Source organism: Panthera tigris, chromosome C2 (genome assembly GCF_018350195.1).
Source record: "Panthera tigris isolate Pti1 chromosome C2, P.tigris_Pti1_mat1.1, whole genome shotgun sequence".
Classification (NCBI taxonomy): Eukaryota; Metazoa; Chordata; class Mammalia; order Carnivora; family Felidae; genus Panthera; species Panthera tigris.
Genome location: NC_056668.1, coordinates 115,495,259 through 115,506,233, shown reverse-complemented (window position 1 = coordinate 115,506,233; position 10,975 = coordinate 115,495,259). Strand labels below are relative to the sequence as shown.

Genomic DNA, 10,975 nt, shown 5'->3' with positions numbered 1-10,975 from the left:
ATGTTCAGTGGGAATCCATAGATAATAGGAGAGGCCAAACCATGTGGAGAAAAGAGTTGAGATAAGTCTGGCTATAGTGGGGATTTCATAGTGGAAACCGGTTGGAAATAAACTCCCCCAAACTTTTCTCTGATAACTCTTCCTTGGTTTAGTGCCAACACTAAGCAGGCAAACGCAGTTCTCTGTCTCACAAGAGACACAAGCGTAGGTCATAGATAATTTTACCAGTTGTATTTTTTTCAAAACATTTAAGTTTGTGTAAGTTGATTATGAAACCAACTATAGTTCTCCATTATCCTTTGTGATCGAGTGGAAGGTTTTTTAGTTGTTGTTTCGGTACCAATCTTCAGGATGAACATTCTTGCTTTCTTATGTTATTCTGTCTACTCTCAAAACAACTCAACCTATTTTGGAATGCTTTGTAGCTAGAAACCCCTTTTAGTTCCAAGTCTCTCTTATGAAGACAGGAGCTGTTTCTCCCCAACCTCCCACATTGCACAGCTGTTTATGAGGCTTGTAATTAATGAAGAGTTGCTAATAATCACACACCCAGTGATGTTCCGGGCTTGTTGAAAGAAATAGGATGGGCAACAGTCATTGGGCTGGGGCCTGTAACTGTGCCTTTTGCCAATGGGCTGTAGATTGGCTATTGTCTTTTTTGGTAAGAGAATTTCTGGGAGCTCTACTCACATAGTTCATGCTAAATTACTTTGGTAAACAGGAAATGATCTGAAATGTGGAAAAAAGTAGAAAAAGAGGAATTTTCTAAATGGAATTAGCTTCTTTCTGTTGGACTTATTTAAAAGTCTACAGATCTTCAGGAATTTCCAGATTAATTGTCTGGGTTTATTGATTTCTATTTTCAATTGCTTTATTAAATGGCAGCTTCTGCAGGCAACCTCATTTTCCTTGTTCTAATGAAGAGAGCTTGATCTAGTCCAAAAGTTGAGAAGTCAAGTATCTGTAGGAGCCAAAGAAAGAACTAAGCAAAGCAGCCCAGAATTAGAACTCACTGGAGAGAAGCGAGGACTGGAGTGGATTTGTTGACACATGAGAATGTCTGCCTTGTCTTAAAACTCCTCAAGGTTTTCAAAAGAAGATAGAAATCTGGATTTTAACATGACATCTTTCAGCTTGGAAATATTGGCAATGAGCTCAAAGTTTTAAGAAAAGCAATCTGTAACCAAATACATTTCAGGCCAAAGCAAACACATCTGCAGGCTGGATCCAACCCCAGGCCACCAGTTGGCAACTTCTGGTCCAGAAGGATCGGTGGTTAGGCAGTGCTTTGGGACCAGTTCTTCACAAAGACTTAAAAAACAAGTGGTTGCTAATTATCTAAATGTTCATCGTTACAAGTCGTTCTCTCTTTTTGTTTTGGTAGCAAATTTTAAATCACATTAGCCTGATGTTTGAAACCTGCTGGTGGAAAGTAGAGTGATCATATATCATGGACTGCCCAGGACAGCACTGGCTTAGGCCTGTAGCAGTTAAAATTAATAATGCTACCCCTTTTCATTTCCAACATTATATGGACACTTTAAGTGTCTCTTTTGTCCCCGCTTCCCATTTTTCACTTATTTCTTCCCCTCCTCCTTCTCCTCCTTCTTCTTTAAGTAAGCTCTACACCCAACCTGGGGCTTGAACTCATGACCCTGAGATCAAGAGTCTCCTACTCTTCCGACTGAGCCAGCCAGGTGCCCTTCACTTATTTTTTAATTCATTTCTTTTTATAAAAGCTATCATGATGCATTTTAAATATATAAAAAAAACTAGACAAATATCATAAACCTCCATGTAGCCATCATTCAGTTTCAGTACCTATCAACTAATGGCCACATGTTTCTTCCGTACCCTCACCCACTCCCTCATCCTGTATTATTTTGAAGAGAAGTCCCGATTTCATATCACTTCATCCATAATTTCTTATGCACCTTAAGTCAGTATTGTCTAAGTACCAGTCTAACACTAAACATTTAGATTATAACTCATTTTGTTTTAAGTTGTCCTTACTTTTTTCCTTGACTTCTTTATAGCTTTTCTTTCTCCACTGTGCACCATGAGTCAGTCCTTTTGTTCCTGAGTACTAGTACTGAGACACTTCATCAGCATTTCTCAATAAGTTTTCAAGAGTCATTGAATATTTGTCGCTGCTTTATTTGTGTCTAAAAATAAATTATTATTATATGTATTATTAGAAATAAAAGATAATTTTGAAATTTATTTTTTCTAGTCCTTCAACTTCATCCATCTTTTCAACTACTGATTTGCCCACCCTTGAGTGATTCTTGGTGAAATTATCTCATTGCCTTGTTATAAAGTGGCAAGATGCTTGCCAGATTCCAGTTCTATGATCTCTTATCTATTGTAGGCTAATCCTGGGCCCTAATTTCAAGGTTTGTTTGACACTTTTTGGTGGAAAATGCGAATTCTGGTAACTATGTCCTTTGAAAAATTTTATGAGTTGCAAATAGTAAGAGAGACAGCACACATGGTTGTTAGAGAGGAATGGACTTTGGAGTCAAACAAACTCATCTGTGTGCATGTATTTCCTCCCTCCCTTCCTTCCTTTCTCCCTCCCTTCCTTCTTTGAGAACTTCATTAAAGACTCAAAATACTTTTCTTACATCAGAATTTTGTTCATAGTTCAAATTTTTTGGATTAGTATTTATGAAGGCACGTTATATAATACACACATATAATTTGATAGTAAAAATGATTGACTCCTCAGATAAACTACTTCTGTTATCTTCCATTTCATCTATTTAGAAACCTTGAATAAAGATGTATTATATTTTTACTCTCTTTTCATTTCCTTCTGTGTTGTATTTATATTTTTCTTTTCTATGATTATTTATTTACTTACTTAGTTGTCAAATGATCCTTTATTGAATTATTTTCTGTTATAGCTCTTAACCAGCTGAGCATTCCACTGTACCTCTATTGGTGTCATCTGTAATGTCATGAGGGTGGTGGCCATCAGCATTGCAGCTCACAGATTGGGCACTCCCCAGGATCTCTTTAATGGCTCCAGAGAGTTCTCTGGCTAAAGATCTGTGTGGCATCTGTCAGGCAATGTTGACAATCTCATCAAAGGGGCTATTTCTGGTGCCTCTGGGTGATTCGGTTGGTTAAGCATCAGATTTCACTCAGATCATGATCTCACAGTTTGTGGGTTTGAGCCCCACATCTGGCTCTGTGCTGGACAGCTTGGAGCCTGCTTTGGATTCTGCGTCTCCCTCTCTCTCTGCCCCTTCCCCACTCATGCTCTGTTTCTCTCTCTCAAAAAAAAATAAACATCAAAAAATTAAAAAAAAAGTCAATTCTTTCCCTTCCCTTTAAAAATAAAAGTGATATTTCTGCTTCTTTCTGTCTCTTGGCAGTTCCTTTAGGGCTTTGATAATCAGGGCAGAGGCAGAAGGTACCGCTTCAATCTGGGCCTATGTGTTCTGAAGGATCAATTTCACTGTAATCCTCAGACCTATCCAGTCGCCAGTTGCCTTGGCAATGTCATCACTAACCTGTTTTGGAGACAGACTCAGGGGGCCAGTCTTTGATCTTAGGGGCCAGGACAGATAGGCACCCGCTTCCTCACTGGTACACCTCAGGTATACGACTCTGATCTCGTTGAAGTCAAACTTAGGCGGCCTGGTGGAGGCTGCTGGTGATGGATGAACCCAGATTTGGGATGACCAAAGACAGTTGCACCTTTGTCTCCTCTGAGCCAAAAGCCAAAAGCCAAATTTTTAAATAACATATTAAAATTTTCTCTTTAATTGAGTTTTACGTTTTTTTTCCTCTTTTTTTGTGTGTTGGTAATCCTGATCTGCATTTTTCCCCAATATTCAATTTTCATGTGGAGGGTACCAATTGCTCTATGTTCTCATATGGCACATAATTATCTTATTTTCTTATTTAATATAGTTTTGAAATTATTTGTGATCTTCATAGTTATATACATATATATGTGTGTGTGTGTATATATATATATATATATATATATATGTATATGAATGAATGAAAAAGGAGATGTTAGAAGGTAAAGGAATTATTCTTTTTCTAGTTATTTATACAAGTAGTCTCACTGTCCCCACAAATTTTCTGGTTAGAACTGTGCTTGGGTTAAACTTAGAAACAAGTGAAGATTTTGCTTAAAATCTCCTCTCTCCTCTTGAAGTTCATCTCTTCTTCCTGTGCCTCATCATTCAAAGGTGTCTTGTCATTATATAAGTCATACCTCTACCTCAGTTTTTCATCATGTTGAGACAAGAGTTTTTTAGACCTTAGATTCCTGATTTTGTATTTAATGTGGTGTGCCTTCAGTGACCGAAATTTCCAGTCGAATATATAAATGCTCCTTAATCATGCCTTGTTTGAAGACTTATCCCTTCCACTGATAGAGTTAGCTCTGATAATATATTTTGTTATTTCTAGGTTTACTTTTGCAGGTATCTAATTCTGCAAAGAATGCATGAGAGGACAAAGCATGATGTTGGTATGTGTGTGTATGTATATGTGTCTGTGGGTATGGGTGTACCAACATGTGTCTTCTTGTCCGGAAAGAACGGGTGTCTTTCTCCAATATCTTCGTAGTGTTCTGGTATAGGATGAGTTGGGGAGGAGTTTTCAACTTTTCGAACTTTTCTAAGTTCTGCCGTCCTTGTATATTCCCTTCCTTGCCTGGCTGGGTAGACGAAGTGTAAGCTTGAAGTGCTTCATTGCCAGAGTGACCTTTCATTCTCCCAGGTGGCTGGGGTTAGATACTGCAGTCCTCAAACACTCACTCACAGTTCTTAGTCAGAGACTAGGTCACAGCCAAGCAGTCAGCCTCGGGGGATGGCCATGTTCAAGTTCAGCTCATTAGTATCAACTCAGGCCGTGTCTTCTGTTTCTGTTCTCACGGTTATGTCAAGAACATGCAGAATTTAGGCTGCTTTAAAAAATTTAATCATGTCTTCTCAAGTTTTGACTGCAGAACACCTAGAGAGGCCTGGATTTTGGAGTCAAACAGACTCATCTGTGTGCATATATTCCCTTTCTCCCTTCCTTCTTACCTTCCTCCCTCTCTTCCTTCCTTCTTTCATTTTTTTCTCTTTTTTCATTTGCTTATTTATTATAGGAATGGATATAAAACAGCATGATAAAATTTCAAAAAATTTAAGAGAGTATGCAATGGACAGTAAGTAGTCCCTCCCTTTCAGGTCTCTAGACTCCTCTCCCAATTTTAGTATATGAGCTGCCCAAGCCAACATTAGACTCCTTTCCCAAAGGCAGCCAAAGCTAGCATTTTAGGTATCCCTCCATAAATTTTCTATTACTAATCAAACATCTATTTATATTTATACCCCTTAATTTAAGTTCTTTTAAAAAGCTCAAATGTTTCTGGCTTATTTTCACTTAAAATGTGTCTTGAATGTTATTCCAAAATAGCATATACAGATCTACCTCATCCTTTTTCAGGTCTATATTTGGTTACATAGTGTTCTATTGTATGGGTGTAAATGTTTTATTGAACTCGCCCATATGGAGGGAACTTATTTCCAGTTCAAAAATAATTTAAAAAATTAAAGATGGTATACAGTGAACATTCAAAGAGATATTGGAGTATAATTATTGGAAACATTCTTAAAGTGGATTGCTATATTTAAGCATTTAAATTTTGATAGTTATTGTCAAATAGTCCTTCAATGAAGTTGTATCAACTTATTACCTTCCATTAACATTTAAAAGGTCCTAGTGTCAGACTATATACTTTAAGTTTTTAATTTTTATTTTTTACAATTTTTAAGTTCATTTATGTATTTTGAGATAGAGCATGTGCGCAAGTGGGGGAGGGGCAGAGAGAGAGAGAGAGGGAGAGAGAATTCCAAGCAGGATCCATCTGTAAGTGTGGAGCCCCCAGTGGGGCTCAATCTCACAAAATCATGAGATCGTGACCTGAGCCAAAACCAAGAGTCTGATGCTTAACCAACTGAGCTACCTAGGTGCCCCACCTATTTTTTTTTTAATTTAAATTTTAGTTAGTTAACAAAAAAATTATTTTTTATTAAATTTAAATTTTAGTTAGTTAATACAGTGCAATATTGGTTTCAGGAGTAGAATTTAGTGATTCATCACTTACATACAACCCCCAGTGCTCATCACAACAAATGCCCTCCTTAATCCCCATCACCCATCTAGCTCATCTCCCACCTCCCTCCCTCCATCAACCCTCAGTTTGTTCTCTATCAGGCTATATACTATTAAACTTTTAGATCTTTGCCTACAAATTCAATTTTCTTCAATAAAAAGGAAGCAAACAAACCCTCTTTCTTTCTCCATTTCTCTGCCGCCTTTAATTTTCTTGTTTTTATCACAAAATTGGATATTGAAGGTCATAACTTATTAGGGTTAATCATAAATTTCAAATGTTGATTATGTAATCACTCCTTATAAGGGAGAAAGAGGTGTTTCTCTGGGCGGACATTCAATTTCCATGCTTCAATCCCTCTTTGCTTTAACTCTGCCCACATGCTGATATGTGGCAGTGTTAATTGGGCATTCTGCTTTTTGAATCTCACGTAGAATGTACATCCAACTAATTTACCACAAAATTAAAAAAAAAATGAAGAGAGCGAATACAGCCATTAGAGTTGTTGTGAATGATTTGAGTTAAATGTAAATGCAGAAAGAAAATAGGAAAACTACTATTAAGTACACCTTACCCTCCTCAATAGAATACAATACAGATTTACAATGTTAATTATTTCCACCATCTATCTATTTAAAAGCCCTGAGATTGAAATATGAATATGTCAGGTATTTAAATACTAACTTATTAAAAAAAACTACTTTATTAAAATATCATTATGCATATTTTAAAGCTATAACTCTGCACTCTGTAGACGTAGAGGTAAAATTCCCATTTATTGTCCGCTGAATGTGAGGGAAATTGGATTTGTCAGGAAGCTGATTGATATCTCGAAGTGTTTTGTTTTCAGTGACTGGCACTGCCTAGTTACAACCATCTATCATCTAACAGGTAATTAGTCAGATTTCTCATCATGAGCCTTCAATCCTGCTGTTTTATTATTGAAATACCACAAACCAGTAGGCAATTTGAATGCAGATAAAGTTCTCTGTCATGGTCCTAAGGACAAAGACAACATTTTGCAATTCAGCAGTAGTGAGTTTGAATAAAAGTCCCTGAAATGTAAGTTTGGGTCTTATGAGAAAATAAATATAAAACATTTAATTTAATACCACATTTGTCCTCTAACGTGACAACTGAGACATTTGCGATTTACAAAGCAATCTATTGTTCTAATATGAACTTACTTTATTATAACACGTTACGAGTAGAAAGTTAGGTGAAATAACATTGATAGCATGAGAAATAAAGTTAGATAAAATAAATGAACTAAGTCTTGAGTAGCTTTCATCTGTTTTCCAAACTATTTTAAGATGCCGGATGGAAGTAATCTGTAATTAGTAGTAGCTAATCATATAAAAAGTTTACCATTTTTCAATTATTTTTCATAAGACAGTTTAGAAATTAAAATAATTGGAAATTTTAAAGATGAATTATTTTATCACTCTTACACATTGAATAAACAAATTTGCTTCTGAAGTTGTTGCTAAGACACTTTTGGGGCCTTCTATGGTTTATAGATTCAGGCAATTGATTTACATAACTGATATTCCAACAAGATTGGTTACTTCATAACATTTAATATTATTTTCTTGACTTAATTAAGAATCATTTGGGGGCACCTGTCGGGCTTAGTCAGTAGACCATGCAACCTTGATCTCAGGGTAGTAAGTTCGAGCATAGAGCTTACTTAAAAAAAGAAGGGGGTGCCTGGATGGCTCAGTTGGTTGAGCAACTGACTATTGATTTTGACTTGGGGTCATAATCCCAAGGTTGTGGAATGGAGATCTACATCCAGCTCCATGGTAAGCATGGAACCTGCTTAGGATTCTCTCTCTCTCCCTCTGCCCCTCTCCCCCCCCCACCTCTCCCACCTGCTCGCGGGCTCGCGTGCCTGCTATTTCTCTCTAAGAAAAAAAAAAAAGAAAAAGGAAAGAAAAAAAGGGGAAAAATCATGTGTTATTTTTTGGAAAAATGAGTCTCAATATACATCCACTTTCCAAAAAATTCACAGGACACTATAGTCATTACTTCTTAATAAAATGTAAATATAACCTCTCTTCCCTTCAACTTTTTGTGTGGGAATGAATATGCCTACATGCTTTCTCAAACCTTAGTTAAATAACAATTTCCTTTGCTCTACAAAGTATTGTATATACAGCACATATAGATTAAAATTAACCGGATCAAACGATATTTTAATTCAGTTACATAGTCATGCCTTCTGATGTGTAATAGATTTTACCAGAAAGAACATTTTTCATAATTAATTTCAATGTTAAAATATAAACTAGGGGCACCTGGATAGCTCAGTTGGTTAAGCATTGAACTTCATCTCAGGTCATGAGCTCACAGTTTGTGAGCTGGAGCCCTGTAACGGGTTCTTTGCTGTCAGTTCAGAGCCTGCTTTGGGTCCTCTGTCTTCCTTTCTCTCTGCTCCTCCCCCCGTGGCTCAGTCTCTCATCAAAAATAAATAAACCTTTAAAGATAAATAAATAACTACATAAAATACAAACTAAACATTAGTTTTGTATGAGGATTGCACACATACTTCACAAACATAATGTATAATAATGGCATTCAACAATTCCTATGTAAAATATAGAATATAATATCAAATATTACAAAATTGCTTACACTTGTTTAAAATATGGCGTTATAAACTTTTCTTGTACTGCACTTCAGCTCAGGTCATAATCCCACGATGGGTGAGTTTGAACTCTGTGTTGGGCTATGTGCTGACAGCTCAGAGCCTGGAGCCTGCTTCAGGTTCTGAGTCTCCTTAGGTCACCCAATTGTTTTGTCACAAACAAAATGGTAACAAATGTTTTGATTAAAAAAAAAAAAAAAAAAAGACTCCCTGCCTCCCTCGTTCACTGCCCCTCCCCCACTTGTGCTGTCTCTCTCTCAAAAAATAAACATTAAAAAAAAACCTAAAAAGTTATATTAAGGTACACAAATATCTTTGTGTTTCTTTAAATAGCATAAGCTTTGTTTCTACCATGAACATTTCATAAGGACTTTTCGGATGAAAACAAATACCAATTTATTATAAGCCATGATTGCTTACATGTCTTTAAATTTTTTAAATTTTTAATTTATTTTTTCAAAGATTTTATTTTTAAGTAATCTCTACACCCAGCTTGGGGCTTGAACTCACAACCCTAAGATCAAGAGTGTCATGCTCCACCGACTGAGCCAGCCAGGCGCCTGGCTTACATTATCTTAATGCACTAATGTAAAAAAATATTCTTTTAGCTTTTATCACATGGAGAATAAAAAAATGAAGAAAATAATTATAATATTAAATAAGTGATCTTGTTAAGTAGATAAATAGAATATTGCATACATTGTTGCTCAGTGTAGATAATGTGATAAGGTTTCCAGACCTGGATAAGAAGGTCACAATCTCTATTAGCACATAAAATGCAAAGTAGCCAGTTCCCTGAGAATTTTATTTAGGTGATATTTAGGCAATGCTGAACCAACACAAACTGAAACCTTAAGTCAAACTTCTAGGCTCTTACAGGCATCAACATGGAGCACACACTCTCTGCTAACCCCTGGTACCTAAGCATATTGGATTTTCTTTCTGGTTGTAAGAGAATGGAAATTTTAGATGTCTACATTGACTACTTGATTACACTGTCGTATAATAAAAATAGTGACAACTGAGATTTGGTTTGTGGCAGCTTCTCTTGTTCATTCACTCCTGTTTTGAAAAAGATACTGCGATCCCCATTTGGTGGATGGGCTCCTGAGGCTGAGAGAGATTAAATATTTTGTCAGATTTCAAATAGCCAGTGAAGTGGTGGGGCTGGGATTTGGAAGTAGGTACTTCAATATGGGTCTTAGGCACTTTGTCTCCACTTGTTAGGACCAAAACATAACATGGCTGTCATCCTAAGCACTGCTCTGTTCACTCATTCTAGGGATGCAACGTCCATGATAGTCTTCAGCTATGGGCACTGTAGAGTGGACATGGAGTCACCATGTTTGGAATCTCCCGACAGCTCCTCTGTGCTGGTCTTGCTCCTATAGACTTCCTTTGGTCAGCACTATTGTTTTTTTTCATCCATTACCCAAAGAGATGAAAGGACCAGTAGAAGATTACACAGCTGTTAAATGATAGTGTTCGGTAACTCATCACAAGAAGCACAAATCATTTTGTTACACACTCAACAATATTTTCTTTGGAGTATATGGGAGAAATGTGGTATAATGGAAAAAAGCATCAATTTTGGAGCCAGAAAGACCTGGTTTAAAATCTAAATTCTATCAGTTACTAGGAAGTGTGTACTTGAGTGAATCACTCGACCGCTCTAAACCTTGGTTTTCATCTCTATAAAAGATTGATAAGAATATCTGTTCTAGTTATTCTGTTTGTCTGGTATGTGCAGAACAGCATCCTCTCCTCCCATATACTCCTGTTTCCTCCCATTTGAAAGCTACAATAACTCTGCTGACTCATATTTCAGTAAGTTGAAGCATAGAACTAAAACAACAAGATTTATTTTGCATTCTTTGATTTAGTTTAATTGTACTGAATTGTAGCCAGTAAATTCTTTATTCTCATGTGCAGTTCACTGAATCAATTGACTGATATTCGTGAGCTTTCGGGAAGATATCAGTTGGCTGATATTCATGAGCTTTGGGGAAGATACCTAATAATACCGAGGTTTTAAACAACAAAATAGGGCTGGAGGAAACATTTGGAGGTGATGGATGTTTATGGCATTGATTGTGATGACAGTTTGACGTGCGTATACTTATCTCAAAACTTATCAAGTTGTATACATTAAATGTGTGCAGTTTTTTGTTGTCAATCATAGCCTAATAAAGTGG

The 10,975-nt window shown here is 36.5% G+C and overlaps 1 pseudogene; it reads right to left on the bottom strand.

The window, feature by feature from the left end:
• Window positions 1–2,912: 2,912 nt before the first annotated feature.
• Window positions 2,913–10,975, bottom strand: part of LOC107180026 — a 114,887-nt pseudogene continuing 106,824 nt past the window's right edge.